Source organism: Castor canadensis, chromosome 17, assembly GCF_047511655.1.
Source record: "Castor canadensis chromosome 17, mCasCan1.hap1v2, whole genome shotgun sequence".
In the NCBI taxonomy this organism is placed as follows: domain Eukaryota; kingdom Metazoa; phylum Chordata; class Mammalia; order Rodentia; family Castoridae; genus Castor; species Castor canadensis.
Genome location: NC_133402.1, coordinates 63,428,629 through 63,455,501, shown reverse-complemented (window position 1 = coordinate 63,455,501; position 26,873 = coordinate 63,428,629). Strand labels below are relative to the sequence as shown.

Here is a 26,873-nt window from a genome sequence, read left to right as displayed (position 1 = left end):
TCCTCTACTGGATAGCTTAGGAAACACTGTTTTTAAAAAGTAATATTATTTAAGAGATTTAAAAATATTATTTAGCTTTGACATATTTCTCTTTTGGCTTCTCCATCTTTGGGAACCATTCCTTTATCTTTGCTCCTATGCATCCACTCTATGTGTCACACTGTGTGTCACAATGACAACCTATACATTTTATCCTATACATTGTATCCCTGAAATGCTTCTTTTTTTTTTTAAGAGCAATGAAAATGATATTCTTTTAGTTTCTCCGTTAATGAGGAAAAATTTTAAAATTCCACAATATCAAACACATTTAGAGAAAGAAACATGAGTCTAAATGATCTAAGAATAGGGTGCTATTTTTCAGACTAGGTAACTTTTAAAATTCCTTCCCAGGTACCAGACACTGGAAAAAGCTTTTTACATGTATTAGATCATTTTATTGTCCTCATGGGGTACATACTGATTTTATCCTCATCTGTGCATAAGAGGATGCAAAGACTGAGACTTGCCCAAAGTTATACAGTAAGTAAATAGAAGTGAATAGCAGAGCCAGCCCAACTCCAGGACACACACTCTTAGAATCTCCTTGTCCTTCTAATCTGACACTTTACATTCCCCATGCTAACTATACCTGCCTGAAAAACTAAGTCTTCAATAATTTCAAAATCTTAAATTTGTCATAATGGCTAGCCATAATGAAAAATCAGAATATTTAAGAATTACCTGTGAGTATAATCACAAAGTGGAAATGAAGCTTATGTTTTCTTCCTGGAAGTAGGTGGAGGCATGGCTTGAATCCATTTTGATTCTTCAGAATTGCTGGACTTGGTAATTCACCCAGGAAAATTTGGGTTATGGACATGAGTTTGTTCACATTATTCATGTCCGAGTTCCTCAGGACCGTGGATTCTCCCACTTGGGATCTTCAGTAGACACCCCAGACAGCCCTGCACATCTGCCATAGTCCAGAATGCTTATGACTCTGGATCACCTGTGCCCTCTGGGTCATCATGCCTACTGCTCTGGGTACTTTCAGACCTCAGTGACCTTGGCATTAGTTCTGGAATTACTGTTGATCTGTCCTTGACTAGGGAAAGGTATGGTGTGGCTCAGTGGTTCCAAACTGCCAAGTCCTAATGCAGAAAGAAAGGGCACATTTGAAATTCTAGAACCCAAATGTGAAAATGTGTAATTCATACACTGATACCGAGCAGTGCCTTAAGCTCTAACGTTGGAAAGAGAACAAATTAAAGTTGGGTTCTTTTTGTTTTCTTTCATTGTTGTTCATTCATGTCAGAATTCCTTTGAGAATAAAGCAGATACTTTAAAGCAACTGAAGCCAATAGGAGAAGGGGACCAGAAACTAGAGAAAAGGTGAGATCAAAAAGAATTAACTTAGAAGGTAACACACACGCACAGGAAATCAATGTGAGTCAACTCCCTGTATAGCTATCCTTACCTCAACTAGCAAAAACCCTTGGTCCTTCCTATTATTGCTTATACTCTCTTCAACAAAATTAGAGATAAGGGCAAAATAGTTTCTGACTGGTAGCGAGGGGTTGGGGGGGTAAGGAAGGGAGCGGGGGTTGGGGTTAAGGGAGGGGGCAGGGGAAAGGGGGAAAAATGACTCAAATATTGTATGCACATATGAAAAAAAAAAAGAATTCCTTTGAGAATTGTTTGAGCAGGGCCTTGCTATGTAGCCAGGCTGGCCTTGAATTTGCTATGTGTCCAGATTGACCTGGAACTCACAATCTTCCTGTATCAATCTCTGGAGTACTGGGATTGCAGATGTGAGCTACCATATCCAATTTAGAGTTAGGTTCTTAACCCAGGAAGCAGAGACTTTGAGATGGCTTACAGAAGGACTTTAGGGAGATAATGAAGCTCTTCAGGTTATCTGTGAACTTTTCATAGGAGAGAGTCTGCATAGATTTCATCATTTCACCACATTTTCTAGGGCCTTGCAATCTAGAAAACAAAGAACCAGTATGTTTTTCAAGAGTCTGGGTGAAGGCATAGAGCAGGAGGGTTTCATCTATCTCCATGATAAGTTAGCACTGAAGGCTTCTCTAGAATGCACTGAGGGTGGCCGTAAAACCTGGAAATATGGGTAGTATTATTTTATCACATACTATAAAGTAATCATAATAACTAGTTACTATGTGCTTGTCTGTACTCCCAGATTTGAGGGCCATCATTCTGGGTTATATGTCTACAAGTGAATAATCATGTTTTACAAAATAATGCCAGATCATTTTCCAAAGCCTTGGTACCAATTTTCCACTTTATTTTTGGCAATCTAGTAGGTATAAAGTAAAATTATACTGTGGTCTTCATTTGTATTTCTCTGATTGTTAATTAAATTGGTTATAACTTTATGTGGTATCTCTTCAGGCTTCCTATTTTTATATTGAGTTGTTTTGTCATATTTCATTAATTTGTCAGTGTTCTTTACATGTTTCATATTTTCATCTGTATTCATTTATATATTTTGTAAATAATTTTATGGAGGGGAGGGATTAGGTTTTAAGACAGTGTCTTGCTTTATGTCCCAGACTGGCCCCAAACTTGTGATTCTTCTGTTTTATCCTCTGAAGTGCTGGGATTACAGGTGTGGTCTCTGTAACTGGCTTGCAAATTCTTCTCTTCATTTGTGTCTTGTACTTTTACATTGTGAATGATGTTAATTTTTTTTAGTAAACAAAAGATCTTAATTATAATGTAGTTAAATGTACAAATATCTTCTTGTATGGTTAGCACTTCTGAAGTTTGCTTAGTAAGTCCTTCTCTACCCCAGAATCAGAAAGATATTTTGTTCTTGTTTTTTTTTAAGATATTTTGTTCTTACAAGTTTTAAAGTTTTTCCTTTTGCAACAAGTCTATTTTCTGGAAGTGATTTTTGGACACAATGGATCGTAAACATCCAATTAAATTTTCTCCCAAATGGATACCAACTATGATCATACCTTTGATGGCCTAGTCCTGCCTTTCCCCAGGATGTTCTGCCGTGTATTGTGGTTTCTGTTTCTAGAACCTTAATTCTAGTTGATTGTTCTATCTATCTCTGCATCAATACTGCACAATTAGTAATTGGTCCTAATTGCTGAAACATTTTTATTAGCATAAATTAATTGTCTAAATGGGTTTTATTTTTATATTTCCATAGATATGCACAATGTACTTTGATCAAATTCAGCCTCTCTATCATACACTTAACTCCTTTTCTTTATTTCCCTCCTTTCCAAATGTTATTTAATGGGTTTCACTGTGCTATCTTCATAAAAGACACATATATATTCACATATATATGATATGCTCCACTCATGTTCACCACCCAGCACTTTCTCCTCTTCTCCTGCCCCTGGGTCCCCCCACCAGATAATTCTTCTTTTACACTCATTTGTTTTTATTATTGTTGTCGTCGTCGTTGTCATTGTAGACCTAGATTCTGAACATGAGTGAAAGCATGCGAAATCTCTTATTTATCTCGCTTGATATGATGATGTCCAGTTAGTATAACCTTTTATCTTATAAAGATGTATCTTTATATCTTATAGAGAAAGACATAAAGCATATTCTTCAGGGATACCTCACCTATTATTAACTCTTCACTTGTTCATATTAATTCCTAAAATAAAATTTGTTTGCATATATCATATATACTTTATATATTTGTAAACCTTATGACTACACTCATACATGCTTTCCTTAGGGACCTACTTGCACATGAGCAAGAAGAGACATGCATAAGGATATCTGTTGCAACACTGCTCACAATAGCTCATATTTGGAGAAAACTCAGATTCCATTAGCAGGAGAATAGATAAATAAATTCACTTGTCAGAATATTACGCAGTAGCAAAAAGTAACAAAGTCATCTGTGAGAACATGGATGAATCTCAGACATAAAATGTGAAATCAACAAACCAAATCCTGCAAGTCCCCATGTAGTATGGCAATACTCATAATGTTCACAAATGACCACCATTAAATTATGTCATTTAAGCACATAGGCATGTTGGTTTGAAAGTGTGTACGCAAGTATGTAATAAACACAAAATTCAGTTGTCATGATGATTTTCTGGGGAAGAGGCAAAGGAATGGGATGGGAAAAAACACATAGAAAAGATGTTACTGATAATGTGCTCGCTTGTGGGCTAGAGTGTTTTCCCAGGTAGTCAATGTATTATCATGATGTATGACTTCCATATGTCTTCCACATAATCTCTTACATGTGTCATTCACATTAAAAAGAAAATAAGAGACATAACAAGTGGGAGGAACTACTGAACAGAGTTGTGATTTCTGCATGATTATGCTGCTTGTTGCCATTCCTGGGAAACTCTGGATCTTGCTTCGTTTTTCTCTCTGTGTGTTGTTATAAGAACCAGGGTTGGCAGGCAGCAGCACAGAGGCAACAGTGCCAAGAGGGGCTGTGCTAGTATCACCAGGTTAACTCTTACTAGTTCCAAAGCCTGGATATTTTCCCTCTCTCTCCTCTCATCTACATCTCTCTTCATTCCCCCCTCTCCCTGCTCCTCTTTCCCAGTCATGTTTTTCTCACTGCCCCATGAGACTGTCTGGGCTGCTGCATCTGTGATTCCATAAGGTTCCAAACACAGAGCTCAGGGAGACTGTGTTGACTCAGCCTGGAAGGCCTGTGCCTTCTTTGTGCATTCATTTACTGTCTAGATTCTGAGCTGGCAGTAAAAGCTATCACTGATCTCAAAGAGCAAAAGAAATATACTGCTTCCCAGACACAGCCAAATAAGAAAAAAATAGTCTCTAATCTGTCAAGTACAGCCCAAGTTGCTTAGCAGTACAGTTTCTCATATCCATGTCATAGAACGCATGGGCTGTGTTACTGGCAACATAGAGGAGACTGAAGTTTGTTGGATAAAGAAGCAAAAAGTAAGATGTAGGAGACAGGTGACATCAGAGGTGTAGTACTCAGGCAAAGGATGGAAGTTGTCAAAGCCATGAGTATGCATTATTCACCAGCCTAGTCCTGCCACAACCCAGACAGTGCTGGGGATAAGAATGACAGTGCTGGGCAAAAAAATAAAAAGTTCTGAGGGAAGCAAATAAAACCCAATCCCAAATTAGAAAGATAAATGTTGTGGTAGAAAAACAGAAATGTCTAATAATAAAAGAAAAATGTATAAAAAAACTATTCCAGGAATGGGAGGTAGGGGTAAAGGAGAATGGTGGAGGGGTAAATTCAACTATGATATATTTGATATACTGCAAGAACTTTTGTAAATGTCACAATGTACCCCCAGCATAACAATAATATAAAAAATGATAATAGAAAAGTACTCTATTCTGAAAAAGAATTTACCTGAAGAGTCTTACTATTGAACAATATCTCCTAAGGATTCTAACTATGGGATTCCTTTTAAATGTAATATTTGGAAGTATCCAGTTCATCTTTATCACTAGTAGCCTTAGATGTAAAAGTTGAATAATTTTTCTCAGTTGGACCAAAATCAGATGGACACATACAGAGGAGAGAGAGAGAGAGAGAGAGAGAGAGAGAGAGAGAGAGAGAGAGAGAGAGAGAAGGAAAGAGAGAAAGAGACTCCACTCAGATAAAAGATAAAACAAAAAAAGGAAATATTTGCTTTCTACTTCTTTATAACAAAACACCCCAAAGATTTAGTATCTTAAGACAGCAACCATTATTAATTTATAATTCTGTGGGATAGCAGTTTAAGTTGGGCTCAACTGGGCAGTTCTGTGGTTCTCATCAGAGGTGACTCATGCAACCTCAGTGATCTGGTGACCTGACTGGGATTGGATGGTCTAAGATGGGCTCGCTCACGTCTGCTGGTTGATTCTAACTTTTTGGCTGATGGGTCTGGTGGCACAGGTTGGATGATTCATCTCTACCCCATAGCCTTTCCATAAGATGGTTTGAATTCAGCATCCCAAGATGATAGGAAAAGACATCCAAGGCCTCTGAGGCTGGCGCTAACCCCATTTTCACTGCATTGTATTTATTGGTCAAACTATCACAGGGGTAGCTGAGATTCAAAGCATAAGTTTTACCTCTTTATCACACTAGGAAGTGTGATAAAGCCACATTGCATACAGGAGTAGGAAGAGTCATCAGGCTCTCTCAGTGAGTTCAGACTGCTATAAGAAAGCATCACAGGTGGTTCTACAAACAACAGAAGGTTACTTCTCACAGCTCTGGAGGCTGGACATTCAGTATCAAGATGTCAGCACAGTTGGGTTACAACAGGGCACTCTTTAGGACGGTAGATGGTCAACTCTTTGTCACAGAGTGGAAAGAAGACAAGAGAGCTTTGGGGGATCCTTTTTACAAGGGCACTAATTCTATTAATGACTCCACCATCATGGCCTAGTTACCACCTCTCAGAATACTTTCACATTGCAGGTTAGAGTTTCAATATACAAATTTAGAGACTTCATTCCATTGTAGTGACCATCTTTTCAAACCATCTACCACAAGAAGATACTAGAAAATATCTTCAGAATATCAAGGTAAGAGATTTGCATTAGAAATAAAACTCAGCCTGTAATCCCACCTACTCGGGAGGCAAGAAATGGAGAATTGTGGTTTGAGGCCAGACTGAGCAAAAAAGTTAGTGAGACCCTATCTCAAAAAACCAGCCAGCTTTGTGGTGGTACACATCTGCAATCCCAGCTACAACTGTGGTTCAAGACTGGCCCTGGGCAAAAGCATGAGATTATATCTGAAAAATAAACTAAAGCAAAAAGGGCTGGGGTGTGGCTTAAGTGGTAGAGCATTTACCTAACAAGCATGAGGCCCTGAGTTCAAACTCCAGTACTGCCAAAAAAAAAAGAACTGACCATTCTTTACTTGTAGTCTCATTTAATTTTACCATGAACAGTAGAGATAGCTACTTGTTCCTTTTTTATAAGAGAGATGGTTAATGCTCTGATTGTTTATTTAGGTAGCTTGCATGAGATGGGGCTGATTCCAAAGTTTGTATGCTGAATTCACCCTTGCAACATGATCACATCACTGGATCTAGAACACAGTATTAGCACCAGTAGCTTGTTGGAAATGCATCTTGGGCCACACCGCAGACCTCCTGAATCTTTCACGATATATTTACAGGAGACCTCAGTGATTCCCTAGGCACACTGCAATTTGCTATGCAGTATTCTCAAACTTAGCAGAGAGGTTTAACACCTTAGGATTGAGTAAGTACAGATTATAAGGATGAAAATCACTTCAACCAGCGTTTAATCCATATTATCTAGGTATCATTGAAACTAACAAAATCAATTAATTTTATAGTTCAGATCAACAAGATTTATATGATACATGTCTGGATCAAAAATTGTGTGTATATTATATAACAGATAATCGGTAGAATACTGTTAGACCGACACACAAGCCATTACAGTGAAAAATGCTCAGCGTTCTGGTCTAAGAATTTTAGCACTTCAAGTGTGGGAGGTGCTCAACCTGATTTAGCAATTACACTCTGATGTCATTAAATTAAAATGGCCCCAATAAAAGGAATAGAATCAGTCTTAACTACAGCTCCAAGATGCTTTACTGCTCCATTTCAGCTTTACTTACTAATTCCCACTGCATGAAAGGTGGCTGTAAAGAAATTTCCCATAGACAGGACACATTGTCAACAGAATTGTAGATATGAATGATGGTGTCATTGCTGTAGCATCGATTAGCAAGGGTAACCTTGAAGGTCACAGCTACAAGAGGATTGGTGCCTTCCATCTTTATTTTCATATGACTCTCTACCATTTTCCCTGTGGTTGTATCTAATTCTTTTAAAATGTAAGGGTGATTTCAAAACTTACATGAATTCGTTCTCATTTTGACTTGACTTTTCTTGGAGCTTCTAGAAGACTTTGTGAAGAAAAGAAGTACTCAGTCATTCTCTCAGAGTATCGGGGGGCACCATGTCACTTGCTCTCCCACCTCGAGTAAATTCTATCACTAATGAGAATGTTGATGACATTACTGACAATTGCTTGTATTTCCTGAGCGCTGACTTTATGCCAGCCACTGTCCCACCAAGCACACCAGTCACATCAAGTTCACAGGAAGCCAGGATCTGGAAAATCTTGGTTCCAGGCCAGCATGAGAAAAAAAGTTTGCAAGACCCCACCTGAATGGAAAAAAGCTGAGGGTGGTGGTGTGTCATCCCAATGACTGTGAGAAGCATAAAATAGAAGTATCACAATCCAGAACCGACTGGGAAAAAGTGAGACCCTATTTTCAAAATAACCAGAGAAAACAGGGCTGGAGGCATGGCTCAAGTTGTACAGCATCTGCCCCACAGATATGAAGCCCTGCGGTCAAACCCCAAGGCTGTCAATGAGACTTTAGACTACTAAAAAGGTTGAAAAGGTATTTTATGGATAGTTATAGAATATCCATAGAATTTATAGAATAGACTTTGGCTGAACATTTTGTTACTTTACATTAGAAACTTAGGGAACTGAAGAAAGGATGTACATATAGAATGTATAATTCAAAGAGTGAATCCTAAAGTAAACTGTGGGCTTTAGTTAATAATAATGGATCTTTGGCTTATATATTGTAACAAATGTACTACACTAATGCAACATGTTCATAATAGCTGAATGGAGTGAGAAGGTTTACAGGGACGTATTTTGAGTACTTTTTTGCTCCATTTCTCTATAATCCTGAAACTACTTGGAAAAAAATTGACTTAATTTAAAAAAGAATGCCTACATTATAAATATTTTGCATAGTCTCTTTGATAGCAAATAGAATCTAACAGACATTGCCTGTGGCCCCATTGATGCAACACTGGATGAAAATGAAAGAGTGATGCTCCCTCTCTAAATCTAGGATTCTCTTTTAGGATCATAGACTCCCAGGGCTCTTTCAGTCCGTCTTAAAGGTAGCACCTTGTTTGACAGTCTTCTATACCTGTGTGTCCTTGTATCAGAATTCCTGAGAATAGCACTGGAAGTTAGACTGTTCATGGCTGTTGGAAATTTCCATCTTATTAGCCTCACAGATATAGTGGTCCCTGTCCTAGTCCCCAAGAACGTGTTACAAGGACGATGCTTTCTTAGTTTCCCTTTCATCTTATTTCTTTTATTTTTATTTTTATTTTTATTTATTTATTTTTTCATTTTTCTTTTATTATTCATATGTGTATACAAGGCTTGGTCCAATTATTTCTTTTATTTTTAAAGAATGGATATTAGCCCCCCTCAGGTTCTTGCTCCTCCTCTTTAAGTATCTGAGCTATGTTATTGACGAAGTCATTATCGGATAAAAGCTTTGTATGAGAGATCCTATTGTATTGTCGTCCCTAATTAACTGCAAGTCAGTAATTACATGTCCAAGGATCATTTTGTTTGTGCTTATTGTCGTAAAATCTTCACTATATTTCTTTGGTTGCATACCATGTGCCAACATCTTCTTCCCTGCACATCACCTGTCACTCATTGGTTCTTTCTGTCTGGGTCTCTACATTGCCACTTCTGTTTCAAAGTTTACTTATGTGTTCGGTTTTTCCTATTGATGTGTATAACTTGTGTTCCATCACTGGACTCTCCTCTTCCCGGGCAAATCTATGACTTCTAACGCATGTAGATAAACTGCTTACATGATTGTGAAGGTGTTGCTTTTAATTTGCAGCAAAATACTAGCTATCCTAGGTTGCAAATTTACGGCCTCCACAGAAATCAATGACCTGATTACTTAACAAGTTATCTACAGCACTTCACAGAGCTAAATAAATTACAGCCTTAGTCCATCAGAGAGAAGTTAAGAATGTAGGAAAAGGTAAACATTATCTTCTAAGAGGGGAAAGTAAATGGAGACTCATTTGGAAGACTGTAAGCAGTTACTGTGCACGACAAGCACTTCAAAATTGTCTAACTGCTCAGACGCAGCAAGGGTACACGTGTGCTAGACATACAGGCAAAAATGTACTATTTTCACATAGGTTATCCTGCTTTCATTGCTCAAGTGTGTGAGGTAGTTGGGCAAGAATTATTCTACTCTACGGGTAAGAAAACCGAGTTCATTTTGCAAGACTCCTGTTTATCACTTTGTTTAAGTGTAAATGTTCCCTTATGATTGTGCTTGAAACACAGTTCCTTTTGGAATTTTGGGGAAAAAAAAGGAAAATTAAGGTTCAGTTACTTTCTCAAATACTACTAGTTAATATTTGTCAAAACCAGAGATAATATCTAATTCTTCTAATTCCTAGTTTTCTGCAAATGCTTTTCATACTTGATTAAAGGCTCACCCCACCCTTGACACCCACTCAACCTGTTAACCACTCAAAACAAGAAAAGTTTGACACTTACAATACATATGTAATTAATAGCAGACATTACATACACTGTATAAAATATATCCATATACACACACAAATATCTTCAATTTTAGTGAGTTTTTTATATGTTATTTCAATTGCCCATCAAGCCAGCTGAGATACGAAATTTCCCTCAAAAGACATCTGAACAAGATCGTGCGTAATTACAAACGCAGTGAAATTGTTGAGGATGCTGGAGGTGTAAGTTCATGGCATTGAAAGCATCCAGTGAGGGTAACAGCACTCTGTTCACAGAAGCTTCGAGAACCGAATTTCAATACGCTGGAGGAAATTATACACACAGAGCATGCAAGGCAGCTAGCTTTAACTCCCTCAATTGCAGCTCAAATTATACTTTCCAGGAGCCCAGTCTCTAAACTTTTCTTAGATTTAACTGGTCTATTACTTCCACTGATGTGCAGAGTAGCTTCGTAACTTCCACTGAATAATTTTTTGTAAGGAAATTGGTTTTTCTCTTGCAAAAAAATCTCCCCAAAGATTTTTCTCTTTCCTTCTCAGTTTTCCATCTAGCATATTATTATTTTCCATCTGTCATATTAGGAAACTACAGCTCCACTTTTAAAGATGTCCTCTCACACAGCTGCCAGACGATTTCTACCCTCCTTTCTTTTTCTTCCTCTTTGGCTTCCAGTTGGATAAGGTCACACGGGAAATGCTTAGCTAAGCACTGATACACAGTTCCAAAACCAGTCTTTGCCTCCATTCCTGCCATATTGAAAAATGGCAACAGTCAGTAATCATGGGATATTTTTGTTTTATAGCTCCACAAAAGGAAAGAGACTTTAGCTAGACGTAATTAGTGAAGAGCTTTGAAGCATATCTTGAGTGGTGTTACTACTCTTCAGATAATTGAATTATGGGCACATATCAATGTTTTATTACAACCTTAGTACAAGCAGAAACGCTATGTGTCTGCAGACCCATGCTGGCCTGTGAGCTGAGTTCCAAATGGATTATGAGGAACCACCACAAAAATGGGAAATAAACATTTAGTAATGGTCACCATGATCCGAGAGAATTGCCTTATGTCTGTCATATGTAATAATTAAAATTTGGACTCATATTTTATATAACGTAAAGTGTTATTAATTCAGCATTTGTTTTTAATGCACTTTGCAAAAGTATTAATGGCAATAATTTGGAAATGATAATATCAATTTAAATTAATTAATGCCCCATCACAGAGAGCGCTCAGAAAGGTCAAAGATTTCCTCTTGGTAGGACCATGTCATATAGGAGAAGAGAATAGACAGAAAGTTGTTTTTAAGTTTCTAAAAGTTAATAAAGTTCATTAGAGTTCTAAGATTAATTATAAGAGCATAATTAATTCTTAGAATTAATCTTAATTCTAAGAACAAATCTTAATGTTCATCAGAAAATGACTTGAGCATTTTTAAGGGATAGTATTTTTTTCTAGAAGATTTTATTTATTTATTTACTTATGTAATTATTTATGGTACTGGAGTTTGAACTCAAGGCCTAGCACTTGATAGACAGGTGCTCTACGACTTCAGCCATACCTCCAGCCCTTCTAGAAGATTTCTGATTAAAAAAAAAAGAAATGTTCAGGCCCAGATAAACTTTGATTCAGATTTTCTTTCTCTGGAGTCAGAGTAGACAGAGGCAGTTTGATAGACTAGAATCTGGCGTGGCTGTGCCCTCCCTGCCCTCAGCTTTCTGTGCTGAATGGGGTTGTTTGAGGAGACTGAGCATCAGATTACTGGTTGTTCAGGTTTAAATGAAAATCATTGTTTTCTGAGAAGAACCCAGCAAGGATGACTTTCAGCATGATCTCTGCAAGGTGCTTCAACACCAGCTGGAGTTTCCAAGAGAGAATGTGACCAAGGAAGAGGTCACAAAATGCCCGTTAGTGAGGTCACTAATTCTGCTCCTCTGAAAACCCAAATTGATGTATCTTTCATCTGGTAAATATTTATCTCCTGAATATTGTGAGTTCAAGAACTCACAACATTCAATATCTTTGTATGTTAAAAATATACAATATTTTTGTATATTAAAAATGTATTTTTGCACCCCCGTAAGTGAATTTACAAAATTCTTGTGATAGAAAGTGTTCAAAACTTGCAATCTTTCTAAAATAACAAACATATGTTGGGATACATTTCCCTCTGTTGAAACAACATTCCAATCCTAGTTATATACAAAATGCATTCATGCTGAAAGGGAAATGAAATATTGCTTTAGAATATTACTTATGGTTGAAAATAACTCTGCTCAAGAAAAATAATTCCCTCCTTTATAAATTCCTATTTTTTGAAACATTAAATAATATTTATGGGTCTTTTTAAAATTTAAGTTGTAATCTTTTCTTTTTCATCATTCAGACACTATAAAAATCCATTATCTTGTGGAGAATTTAGCTATGGAAAATAGCTTTTATTTTAAATGGTGTCTTCCCTGCTCTCCCCCTTTTAAAACAGGAGCAAGGAAATATCAGAATTATATTTCTGAAAATGGAAGGCTTGTCTTTATGATGCTTTAGTGTTTGTTTTCATCGCCTGTTTAGATTTAATGTTTTCTCAATAATCTATAACCCCACTGTATAAGTCCACTAAATGCTGAACACAAAATGCTGGCACCAGTGGCTCACACCTATAATCCTAGAAGACTGAAATCAGGAGGATCTCAGTTTGAGGCCAGGGCAAAAAAGTTTGTGAGATGCCATCTCAATGGGAAAAAGTTGGGTGGGGTGGCAATGACAGGAAGTGCAAAATAGGAGGATGCTTTCCAGGCTGGTTTGGGCAAAAAACAAGACCCTTTCTTCAAAATAGCTAGAGCAAAAAGGGCTGGAGATATGCCTCGAGTGGTAGAGCAGCTGCTTCGCAAGTGTAAAGCCCTGAATTCAAACCACAGACCCACCAAATAAAAGACACAAATACTAGGGTTGAACATCCTTCACACAAAATTTGATTTGAAAATACGAACAAGAATGTCACATGCTTGTAATCCCAGCTACGTAGGAGGCAGAGATGGTAACATAGCAATTCAGATCAGCGTGGGCAAAAACAGTGAGACCTTATCTCAAAAACTGAGACAGGCATTGGGGGTACACAGCTGATGTCTACAATCCCAGCTACATGGGAGGGGGTGGTGGGAGAATAGCAGCCCAAGGCCTTCCCCAGGCAAAGCAAAAACAAATGAAACACAAAATCCTATCTGAAAAATAGCTAAAGCCAAAAGGGTGTGGCTCAAGTGGTGGAGTTATTGTCTTGTAAGTGCAAGGCCAGGCCTTGAGTTCAAGCCCCAGTACTGCCAAAAAAGAAAGAAAGAAAGAAAAGGAAAGATGGATGAAGACTTTACCATTAGCCCAATGGATCAACAGTATTGTCAATTAGTTCACTTGTGTCTTGATGCAGGGTTTTGATAGGTACCCCAGGTTGTTCTCAAAGTTGCAATCTCCTACCTTGGCTTTCTGATGCTGGGGTGATCAGCCTGTGCCACCACACCCAGCTCAGAGTTCTGTTAATAATCACCTTTATTCCTTCCCATAGGTAAAAATAGTATGTGATCTGCCATTAATTGTCTTAAAAATCTTGTCAAACTGCCAATAATTTAAATAAACATTTTGAGAAAGCAACAGTAAATTAAGCCAAAAACGTGGAATTTGAGATTTAACAAAAATAGATTTAGATTTTCAGGGTGATAGTTGTATTTAGACTGTGACAAAGATGTGTACCTTTCTTCAGCAATCCGAGGATGTGCATATAAACTATATCCATAGCACAAAACAAGTTGGAAAAAGTACACCATGCTTTTAAACCCCTAACAGCCACTCAGGGTTGAAGCCAGATTTTAACTGTATTTAAAAACACCACAGTCTTTAACTTATCCTAAGTTTAAATTTCAAGATCATTTTGAAGTTACGATCTCTTTGTCTATTGGAAAGAAAAAAGGTTTGTTTTAATAAGCAGATGCGAAAAACCTTTTTGGTAAAATTGCAGATTTCAGGGCCAGGAAAACCCTATATGTGAAGAATGGCGTGTGGATTATATTAAAATGGATGCTAAACAGGAGGGGGGTGACTGTCACCACCAAGGAAGCTGAAACTCCGTTCCAAAATCAGCAGAGTGAAACAATTCCAGCTGGTGAAGGATGCCCCAGCTGTAGCACTTCAGACATTGGCTTTTATATTCTGCCCTCTGGTGGGAAAATTGACAAATCACAATTTCAGCAGCTTTGAACTCACTCAATAAAGCTTATTTCTTATCTTTGAGATTTTTGTATAATCAAACCCCAACTTTAGGGAAAATGCATGACTAGACTTTGAGGCAGAGTTGCCTGAGGTATGAGTTAATCCATCCACCCAATTTTACCTGGGGCTGATAAATGATTCAGTGAGGCATGAAAGAAGTGAACTATTTAGTATTCAGTTCTCCTGTGTCCCAGGCAGGTTTTAATTATTGAGCACCTACTAGGTGTCAGACACAATATAAGCATCACTTGACTTCATTAACTGTGAACTTCATCTAAGGACTTTCCCTCTGTTTTCTCTGCTGCCTTCAGGTCTTTTCAAGGCTTTTCCAAAAATCACATGTTCAGGCTACTGACACTTACATTTGAGCTTTAAGTGTTGGCTCTCATCTCCTTTTAGAGAAAGCCCTATCTGTATTCTCTCTTGGGCTAGTGAGACCAGAGCCCTGAGGTCTGGGGTCTGTCACAAGGTCAGCAGTGGGTTTAGACATCCCAACTCAAGGCCACTTATTTCTGAGCAGGAGGAAACAAAGGTCCATGGTGGACAATCACAGTGGGCCTAGTAAGGCCAGGAAAGCCAGAAAGGGGAAAATGCACCAAGGAGACAATTGGGCAGTTGGGGTGGGAAAGGAGCTGACAGGGTCCCAGAGGAGTTGGAAACACTGGAGCAGCTTTCACCCAGCCTTGGGGTGGGCTTGTAAGTACACTACCTGGTCAGTTTGAAAGGCTCAGATCGGGCATATATGTATAGCATGTGAAAATGTTTCTAATTACAAGACATTACAATAATTATGAGTTTGAGTTTTGGTTTTTTAAATTGTCTTGCTTTTTTCTTCATTATAATATACCACAAAACACACTTAATAAGAGCTAACACTTATAGGTTGCTATGTATTATGTTCTAAGTACTTCACATTTTTAATCCATTCATTACACACACGCCCTAAGGTGGGCGGTGCTTCGTCCTCAATTTACCAATGAAGAAACAGTTGCTCAGAGAGAACAGGCACCCCTGCAAAGGCCACATGACCACTAAGTGTGAAGTGCTAGGATTTCAGGTTATCAGACTTTAACCTGTGCCCATGTGACGTTAGGAATGATAAATCAACCACCTTCACATAAATCCCTGGCTCAACTTCAAAAACAAAATCCTGGACCAGGGCAGGCTCCTCCTGTGTGCCTTTCCCAGATTGTTCTTCCAGTTGAGTCAACCACTCTATATAGGCCAGGTGACTGGCCCATCTTTGGTTATTACATCCTGCCAAGTTTAAAATCTGACTGCTGTACTGAGTTAGGTGGATATTACATAGTAGCACAAGCTGGTTGACTGTTTACTGAGGCCAATAAAGCAGAATGTTTTTCTTATATGGCCTTTTTATCTTTTTGTCTTAAATGTGGGCACTGCTTTCCATCCTTACTAAATTATTTATCATCTCTGGGTAAAATTAGAAGTTTGGATTAGTTCACACCTAAGTCAACTCTGTCTCAGAAATTTGCCATGTATTTTTCCTAAAGTTGAAGTTTGATCATACAAAATGTCCAGGGATAAGAAAACATTAAGCCTTATGCCCACATATGGGATGGTTTGAGATGTGTTTGAGTGTCAAGTTGACAAGGAGTGGGCTTGTGATGGTTAATCTTGATCACGTTTAGAAGCAATCTAGGAGATTAATAAAGCCACCTCTGGGTGTCTGTGAGGGTGTTCTCATAAAGGACTAACAAAGGGGTGAGGATCCACCCTGAATGTGAGCCACACCATCCCATAGACTGGGGTTCTGGATCGAATAAAAAGGGGAAAATAAGCAAGTTAGTGACGCAGTGTCTCTCTCTCTTTCTCGCTCTCTCTCCCTCCACACTTCCTAGCCACCGTCACGTGAAGGGCTCCTACACTTCTACACCATGATACACTGAAACCTCTGAAACCATGAGTCAAAATAAATCTCCCCTTAAGAATTGTTTTGCTGATGTATTTGCCATAGCAATGCAAACTAATAACATCCTTATTTGATCTGAAACAAAAGACCTGAGTCTTTTGCTGCATTTGGAAAACTTTTAGGTGGTGATAATCACCCATTCATTAACTCACTATGCATGTATAAAATGCCTACTGGTTGCAATCTTCATCCCAAGCAGAGGGATATAATCACCTGTACTGGCTCGTGAGAGCTAATGGTTAACATTTTGGGGAATTTGGTAAACGAGTGTCAAACGTGACCATTATTAAAAATTAAATTACATAAACATATAAATGTATAAATGATATTAAAAAGAGTCAAGGAATCCTAAAAACTCTTCACTTCCTAATTTTTGTTTCCTTTTATTCATGCTCTTGAGGTTGCATAGATACCTTGTGTCTTCATGGTGGAACAGACCAAGAACATTAAGCCTCTCTTCTCAACTCCAGTTCAGAGCATTGGGTACTTGAAATTGGTCATCACTTATTTACTTCATGGAAATCAACCAATGCTACAAACCAAGTCTTTTCCTCCCAAACAGCTAGTTCTCTAACATTTAGTAGCTCGCTACTAGTTACAATGCAGGTTAACAGACAACTTCTAGCGCAGTAGAATGTTTGGCCTGTGATTGGAACAGCACACTGCATACACATATTCAAATATTTCTAAGAAAAGAAAATGGAACAAACCAAACAAACCCCTGCATGGTTCTTGACTTTTAATTTAAAGTACTACCTATCCTTTAGCATAAATAAAATCAGCCTCATTTTCTTATATGCCAAGAAGCTAGTGTTCTCTGGAATTTGCACATGGGTGAAATTCAGAGTCAACTCTTCTGGCATTGGAACCGGCGGGTGGGGCCACTTGGGAGCAGTGGTATATGTGATGTTTCCAGTCACAGCCCTGTGATCTGTTTTTCCACAAACTGGGCTGGGAGCAACCACTCTGCTTACTAATCAGCACCTCACAGGAACGGTCACATCTCTTCCTGCCGGTGGAAAAGCATCTGCAGTATTTAACCACGTGTTGAATGGTGTGGGAATGGTTTTAGTTCCTCCCACGACTGGCTTTACTTCAGATAACAAGGCAGACAAATGCTCAGAAACACCCATGGAATCTCTGGGTTTTAATTACACCTGATGTAACCTGAAGTTGAAGTAATTCTAACTAGACCCTTCCTCCTGGAACACATTTTCATCCACAGTCCTGCATGTACCACAAATGTTCTTCTTTACACTTTCCTATACTTACACTTATTTTCTGTTTTGAGCCTTTAATATGCTGGGCACCTGCCAGTCAACCTCCTTCCCTGGGTTCATGTCTAATTCCAGGAGACTTCAGGGCACCAGGGTGTCAGGAGTGGGGGCCCCCAGTACTGGCTGTTCTCTGGCATGCTGGGGGTCTGCACTTCAGACCATTCGTCACTGGTCAGACACTTCACTCCTTCACCCCTCCTGTCCTGGCACAAAACCTCACTATGGCTACCAGCAACCTGGGTCCTGTCTGTGCCACTCTTGATCCCATGAGAAACTTGTTCTGCTGCTCCCTGCTCCCAACACACACACGTAGACATACACTGGAAGTACTCTGTGTTCTCCTGTACCCATCTGTCTAGATGTAAGGCTCTGACCATCCCCGCCCTCTAACACACTCACACTCACACACACACTCACACACACACACACACACAAGGAATACGGGAACACGCTGAGTCTCTCATGGACCCATCTGTCTAGACGTAAGGTTCTGACCATTGCTGAGCATTTACTTTTCCACTCATGCCTACCCTGTGAGATGGTCTGGAAAGGAGGCAGCTTCTTTCTGTCCTTTGCAGGGTGTGGTACACCCTCTAAGTGAGGACAGGAAGTCGAGACATCTAAGGGATGACAAGAGGAGTTTCAGTTACTCAGCAGTTTCAGTTACCTCCACAGCAAGAAATAGTGTGAGAGATAGCAACAGGAGCAGAAAGGAACAATGTCTTACCAACCCAATCCACTCTGAAGGTCACTGAAACTCCTGGTTATCATTAAGGAGTCCCCTGAAGGCCAAATTACAAGTTAGGTGACTTCTAGCTTTCCTCAAGCTTTCCAGTCCAGCTTTTCTCCATGGCACCTACTCTGTAAGAGGGGTATGTGTGAGAGAAAGACAGAGAGAGAGATTATTAATCTGGAAAGACAAGCCTTGCTTGATCTAATCACTCTATTACCGCCCTTCTTTGGTTCACATCAAGTATTATACGTGGTTGAATCATATTGTGCAAAAAGAAAATGTCATAATAAAGAATAACTGCATTGACCTACAACAGGCACTCCACATTGTGGGTTCTATGTCGAGAACATGCTTTCCCCATTCCCTCCAGGTGCTCTCGGTCAGCCAGTACAGTTGAGGCTTGTCACAAGGTCCCCTTGCATCTTTCTACTGTCATGTACTCTGAATCAAGGCTCCAAGAAGAGCGCTACAGGGGAGGCATTTTCTTTTCTGCATACATTTTGATCTGGTCCTTGCCATTTTGACTGGTGAAAAACAGTATCTGAGTGTAGTTTTCATTCACACTTCTCCTATTGTGAGCAAAGCTGAGCATCTTTAAATTTCTGATGCCTTTTGTTGATGCCTTCTGTCATGTCTTTGCTCTTTTTGTGTTTTTCTTATTGAGTCCTTGGAACTCTTTACATTTCACTGAGATTAGTCCTCTGTGATGTCAGTTGTAAATATTTTTCTCCCAGTTTGTCATTTGTTTTTGATGAATTTTGTGTTTTTTGCAAGAATATTTTCTTTCTTATAACTGATACTATCAATCCTTTGTTGTTGCAGAAGTTTGGAATTTCTTAGAAGAGCTCTTCCCACTTTGAATTAAAATTTTTAAATCTTTCCCCATTTTCTTCGAGTAGTTTCATGTCTCATTATTTGTACATGGACTAATTACTGTCCTAGCTCCAATTTCTGGTATTAAAGTGAAAGTCTCTAACCCTAACTCCCTACACACACACACACACACACACACACACGCACACACGCACACACACACGCATGCACGCACACACGCACACACACACACAAAAAAAAGTTACCTATTTTCATAGAAATGTTTGTTGAATAATCCATACCTTGTCCACTAATTCAAAATACCTTCTTTGGGGACATATCATAGCCACATGTATATTCAGATCTATTCCTAAATGCTGTATTTCATTTTATTAATTGCGCCTGTAAAAATACATTTTAATATCTGATAGATTATTGTCTCTTCCTTTCTTCCCCTAGAATTTTTCTGGATATTTTTGCTTTTTCATTTTCCACCTGTTTAACTTGGGATTCACCAGTTTAATCTCTCCCACCCAAATCATCTAGAACTAGGCGTTTTTAATTGGGATTGCATTACATTTATAGATTAATTTGTGGATAATTGATGTAGTTATGAGTTGAGTCCTCCTATTCAAGAAGTGTGAGGTGTTGCAAGTAATTTATTAAGAGTAATAAAGTGTCAGTGAGAGAATTACTTATGTTTTGTGTGATTATAATCAATTCTAGGCTGTCTGCAAGCACTCACACTGTATTCAGATATCCTTCCTTTTTAGTAAGCACCTTGGTTGCAGCTAGATCCCCAGGAATTGCGCCAGCCTCTTGACCTGCCTTATTTCTACACCCGAGGGAGCAAGGGAGCGTCTTCTACATGAAAACATCTTCTGCCCTTGCATCGCATTGGGAGGGGCTGGACTGCAGCCAAGCACATGCAGTTATTTATCTAACACACATCACTGGACTTCATTGACCTTTTCCTGGAGTACCACTTGTTCAGATCTATGTTGCCCAACTTACTGCTATGTCTTTCTATGTCTTATGAAATTTTTTTTCTTTAGTTCACACTGAATTACAAGTTAGCAGAGCTTCCTAGAGATTTCTGGGTCACAAGGCTACTTGAAGAAAGTAACAAAAGACAGCATTTGTAACAGTGTAGAAAAGAAACACTCTCATGTTTTCTGTATTTTCTCCTGACTTTGTTTTGTTTCAGAGGAATAACTCAGGGACAGGAGAATAAAACATTAATTAGACTGGGCTAGTATCCAGGACCAAATTCAGTACAGGCTTGTTTCCACTAATGTTAACATAGGTAAAGTTGGTGGGAGTCCACCAAGGGGAATACAGAGAAGCAAGGTCTTAGGTGAAGGAAGACCTTGATGCAGAAAGGAGGGCCAAAGCTCACTGAGGAGGTTGTTGTAAGGGCTGAAGGAACCACTCATGTATTTTCAAGGTTATAAAATGTGATTTTATTTCCATTTACCCCATCAGCTCTTTATTTCATCTTTAATTACTAGTGGTAATAATATTCACTGTGCCCACATGTCAATTATTAAGCCCTCTACATACATTTTTTCCTTGAATCCTGAAAACTCTGTGGTGTGTTTCTTCTCACTCTGCAGATAAGACCTAGAAAAGCTGTACAGCTCAGCTAAGGCCAGGCAGATAGTAAGTGGGGGACTCTGAGTAGAATGTGGGCTCCTAACCACGAGACCATGCTTGGTCTTTCATGACAGACTAAAAGATATTATTGTTTATAGCTGTTTATTGTAATACATAAGTTTTTAAAAATAATAAAACACAAACATTTATATTAACTGCTGCACCATGGTGAGAGTCTAATCTTATTTAAGTAAAACTGCATTAGAATATCAGAAGTAGAGTACAGCATGGTGATACGTGCCTATAATCCCAGCATTGTCTGATCGAGGCAGGAAGATTGTGAGTTCTAGGCCACCCTGGGCCACATAGTGAGATCCTATCTCATTTTAATTTTTTAATAAAGATGTCAGAAACTTTTCCAAGAAATCCCATTTCCCTCCATTGCTTCCCACATTTTACTGAATGAAGATGTATACACAACACTTTAAGATATCAAGTTATTTATTCTATAATTACTTATACAGCACCGATTTTATGCATAGGACTGCAGATGTCTGTAGTCACACTGTATGGAATCTGTGTGTCCTATTGCACGCATAATTAGGAACTGTTTTAACCTAAAATTGTTCTTTGGGATCTTAATCCATTTCTTCCAGTGTTGAGAAAAGATAGAGCTCCAACATCTTGCAAGAAGTATTTCAGGCCAGGCGTCAATGGCTCACGCCTGCCACCTCAGCTATGTGGGAGACTGCCCCAGGTCAGCCTAGGCAAAAAACCTTCCCAAGACCCCATCTCACTGGAAAAAAAAAAAGCTGGATGTTGTGGTGTGTGCCTGTCACCCCAGCTACATCAGGAAGCATAAAAATAGGAGGCTCATGGTCCAGGACCACTTGGGCAAAAAGTGAGATCCTGTCTCCAAAAGGACTAGAGAAAAGGGGCTAGAGGCATGGCTCAAGCAGTAGAATCCTACATAGCAAGTGCAAAGCCCCAAGTTCAAACCCAGTACCACACACACACACACACACACACACACACACACACAAAAGGATTCCACTAATACAGCTACAAACTCCAGGAAATGCTCTTTAAAAATATAACAATCTCTCTCAACATTTATAACTTGGAGATAAAATATGAGCAATGCCAGCTACATAGTACCCTTCGTGATATTCTTCTGATGGCTTATTGTCACAAACATCCTTATTATTTCTTAGGTAGCAGTGTCTATCCATTTTGCTACTTGGAACGAGAGTCAAGGACAGTGAGGAGTCCCTCAGGCGCATCCTCGTGGTGTCTGGCAGTTTCCCAGTGACTATGATGTGAAAGTCAGATGAGGAGATAGTGTAGCAAAGAGGGGAAAGGAAACAGTGAGAAATGTGGATGAGTCCAGCTGGAAGAGCAAAGGGAGTGGTGTGGCTGTTACCTGTTTACCTTTCATTATCTAGTCCGAAGGTTTTTTTTTTTCATTTTTCTTTTATTATTCATATGTGCATACTAGGCTTGGTTCATTTCTCCCCCCTGCCCCCACCCCCTCCCTTACCACCCACTCCACCACACCTCTCCCCCCCCTCAATATCCAGCAGAAACTATTTTGCTCTTATTTCTAATTTTGTTGTAGAGAGAGTATAAGCAATAATAGGAAGGAACAAGGGTTTTTGCTGGTTGAGATAAGGATAGCCATACAGGGAGTTGACTCACATTGATTTCCTGTGCGTGGGTGTTACCTTCTAGGTTAATTCTTCTTGATCTACCCTTTTCTCTAGTTCCTGGTCCCCTTTTCCTATTGGCCTCAGTTGCTTTAAGGTATCTGCTTTAGTTTCTCTGCGTTAAGGGCAACAAATGCTAGCTAGTTTTTTAGGTGTCTTACCTATCCTCACCCCTCCCTTGTGTGCTCTCGCTTTTATCATGTGATCAAAGTCAAATCCCATTGTTGTGTTTGCCCTTGATCTAATGTCCACATATGAGGGAGAACATACGATTTTTGGTCTTTTGGGCCAGGCTAACCTCACTCAGAATGATGTTCTCCAATTCCATCCGTTTACCAGCGAATAATAACAAGCAGATAAAACATTACAATTCACAGCAGCTCACTTCAACAAAATGTGTTTTGATCAGGAACCGAATTCTGAAGGAGTGAGACACTAGAAGACATAATTAGCCTCTGTATTGTTAATTCTAATTCATTAGGCTTTCCCTTTCTGACCAACATTCGTTTATAAGCTGGAAAGGGGACATATAGACACATGACTTCTAAATAATCATTTCTGTGAGGAAATGCACTGTCATTTTAAAATGCTCATTGGCTTTTTTAAAAACTAAATCATGCTATAAAGAAAGAGGGAGACAGGCTGGGCTCAGTGGTTCACATCCTAGCTATTTGGGAGGTGCAGATCAGGAGGATCTCCAGGGTAGACAAAAAGTAAGACCCCATCTCAACCAATAGCCTGTTATGGTGGCACATACCTGTCATTCCAGCTACACAGGAAGCTTAAATAGGAGGATCATGGTCCTCCATTATTCAAGACCTTATTCAAAAAATATGTAAAGCAAAAAGGGCTGGGGGCATGGCTCAAGTGGTAGAGCACCTGTCTGGCAAGTGCAAGGCCCTGAGATCAAACCACAGAACTGCCAAAAAAAAAAAAAAAAAAAAAAAGAATAGAGGAAGATTTACACTTACTGTTGAAGAAAATCTAGTATTTTTCTCTCCCTATAAACAAGGCTATACAAAAAGTTCTTTATCAGCAAAGACTAGAAGCAATACAATAATACATATTTGTTGAAAATCTACAATTTTCTTTCCAGTAACCTTGAATGCTACAAGTATATAAGAATGAGATGGGTTCCTGACCATAGGGAGCTTTCTAGTTGAGGTAACAAGACAGTCAATGTAACCCCTGAAGTTATTCCACACACATAACAGCACACACATTCTTTGTGCTTTATAAAGCACATCATCTGAAGGTCAATGCCATGATAGGGAAGGGGCAAATTAATTTACTCAGCAGGGAAACTGGCATAAGTGGGAGGGGGGGGGTCTTGCATATCTTCCAAGCTCGTGTTGCTCCTCCTACCCAAAGATGCCTTGCCACAAATAACATACTCAATGCACTAGCCCAAACAGTTCCTTGACTGAGTTCCCTTCAGAAAATGGAGGTGTCCAGGAAAGGGGCACACCTCCCGCATGAATCATATGTTCTGTACACCCTAACCATGGTGTTTGCATAATTCACACCATCTATTCTCTACCTCAAGTACACCAAAATCCCAGTGTATTATGCCACAGATTCTGCTTTCTCATTGTTACAGCAATTGTGGGCATGACTGCCTTACTTTTTAAGATTACTTTGCAAGAGGATAAATTGGTATAGATTAAGAGTAATAATTATATACCAGCCATATAATTGATGTACAGTGAGAATAATAGAATGAAGGGACGCATGGAAGACACCGTAGAGCTCTTCCTGTCCACCCCTCCACTTACGGTTAAGAAAATCAAGACCTAGTTATGGAAGTGATCATGCTTGCAGTTCTCTAATGGTTAAAGCAACCGGCTCAGATGTTAAAAGGTGTGCTGGAAGGAGACCCTCTGTGGTAGCCATTCTCCTACCTTGGGATTCCTTTCCTTCTGTATATTTGGTTAAGTATGTTTTTATTTGTTCTGGCCTTATTGTCTAACTATATCCTTTCCAACTGTTTAACATGTCAGCTTATCCTCAACATGAGGCATTTTCTCACTTTTGTTCCCTCTGGCTCTCATGCTTCTGCTTCTTAAGCTGTAGTTCTTTGCTTACAGCTCAGTGTTGCTCAACCCGAACTCCCTCTGGTTAGCCCCTAATTCATTCCAAAATTTAGTGTACATCCTCTGTAGGTCAGCTATTACCTACAGAGCTATGCTGCTTACCAAACGCCCCAAGTTCAGTGGCTTAAAGCAATGGCTCAGGTCTAGGACTTGCTCTGCTGGGTGGTTCTTCTTGTGTCAGTTGGTCTTCTCACATGACCGATACCCAGCTGGTGTGATAAATACCACGTCACCATCAGCTAACAATGAGAGGGCCTGTTTTTATGGTTTGATAGAATTAATAACCAGGAGAAAAGTGGCCTTTTTGAGGTCTGTATTTCCCTTCCCTTTCCTTACCCAGTCAGAGTGGATTTTGTTTTTTTAAGCAGTAAAATCCTATAATATGGAATTTGGGAGGAGAAAGGAAGAACTTGGTGTTCTACCTACAACATGACAAAGGATGGCCTTTCAAGAATAAGAGGTCTTAGCAGAGAACAATGTATTGACAACAACCTAGGGTTGTCAGTGGTTCTGGTTAGCAAGGACAGACTCTCAGTAGATTCACTGTGTGTGGGAAAAGATCATTTGTCTGACTTCACAGCCCCATCCCAAGTCTCCTGTGTTCCTGGCTTTTTCAACAGTTATTACCACTAAAATGCCACTAGGTGGCGATCCTGAGCCATGTTCCATGGCTTAGGACATGAATAAAGAAATGTGAAAAACATTCTATTTTGCTTTTTTCTTCAATTTTCATGGTCTTTTTTTTCCTTTTCAAAGATTGCAGAGTGGGATTATTTATTGGTTGGTATATTAAAGAAAACCTGGCATGTACAAACAAGCACTTCAAAGGTTTTTAGCAACACCTATCACAGGAGGCTGAATTGATACCAGAAACCAGGAGTGCAAAATCCGTGATGGTATTTTATTATCAAAGAGAAATGGAAGGGGCTTGTGTTTTTCTCCCTAGAACCACAGTGACCAACTCTCGCATCAATTATTTGAACTGATTTGTTTATGAAGACATTTACCTTAAATCAGATGACTGGACTCTTTCAACTCAAAATTTCTTTGTTCAGCCTGGTAAGATAAAGTGAAGATGAAAAAAGTAGAAGAATGTAAATTTCTAAGCCTGAGGACTAAATGGCCCTTGCTTTAGCAACTGACAGAGATATATGAATGCCATTGTGGGTTTCATCTCATGGATGTCACTTGGGTTCTGAAGGAAGAAGGTGGGGGACTCCCAAGAAGAGCACATGAATTTTCAATTCTGTACACTGAATGGGAGAGCTTGTACAAGATGACACCAAAAGCACAGACTAGCAAGGCCTTGTGCAGGCGTCTAACAACTCCTCAGGATGTCAAGAAAACCTTAAACCCAGTAGTTCCAGCTCCTCTTCATTTTTTACAAATGGATCCTCAAAGCACAGCATGACCAGAATGCCTCCTCCAGTGCCTTCTGTGGGCTGCTTCTCACTACCCATCTGAGTTTCTCGAGTTCCTGCACAATAGGCTTGACTCCTTATGAAACCCGTAAAGCCTACGCAAATGGTGAAATGTTAAGAGCTTTAAATCTGGAATATCACGTGACTGTAATCCCAGGTACTCAGAAAGCAGAGGTAGGAGGATCTAGGATCAAAGTCAGCCCAGGCAAAGTTAGAATGAGTCTCCATCAAAAGCAAGCTGGGTGTGGTAGTTCACACCTATAATCCCTGCTACCAAGGAGGCAGACTTAGGAGGTCCAACTGGAGTAAACTTAGCATGAGACTGTATCTAAAAAAAAAAGGAAACTAAAAACAAAAGTGGTAGTGCTTACATAGCAATTCGAAGGCCCTGAGTTTAATCCCCAGTACCACACACACGCAAAAATATAAGGAACATCAACAGACTCACAACCAGTTCTAACATGGCCACTAAGTTGTGTGGCCTTGCTCTTTAGGCTTCATCATCTTCATCTGTAAAAGGAGACTGAGAAGACAAGTTCCTTGTTCTACCTGTGGTCATCCACACGAGTATCAGTTGCTCAGGCAAACTCAGATCAACCTTCAAAAATCCTCCTAGCTAACACCTTGCCTGCCTCCTTCATATGAACATAGTTCCCTTGGAGAAGTTGCTTGGGTGGTAATCATCCAAATAAAGCAACTATTTTAATAATTTACTGAGGATTCCAGTGGCATT

At 39.3% G+C, this 26,873-nt stretch overlaps 1 protein-coding gene across 1 annotated transcript in view; it reads left to right on the top strand.

The window, feature by feature from the left end:
* Slc9a9 (solute carrier family 9 member A9) overlaps window positions 1-26,873 on the top strand; it is a 511,055-nt gene that overhangs the window by 49,043 nt on the left and 435,139 nt on the right. The window lies entirely within an intron of this gene.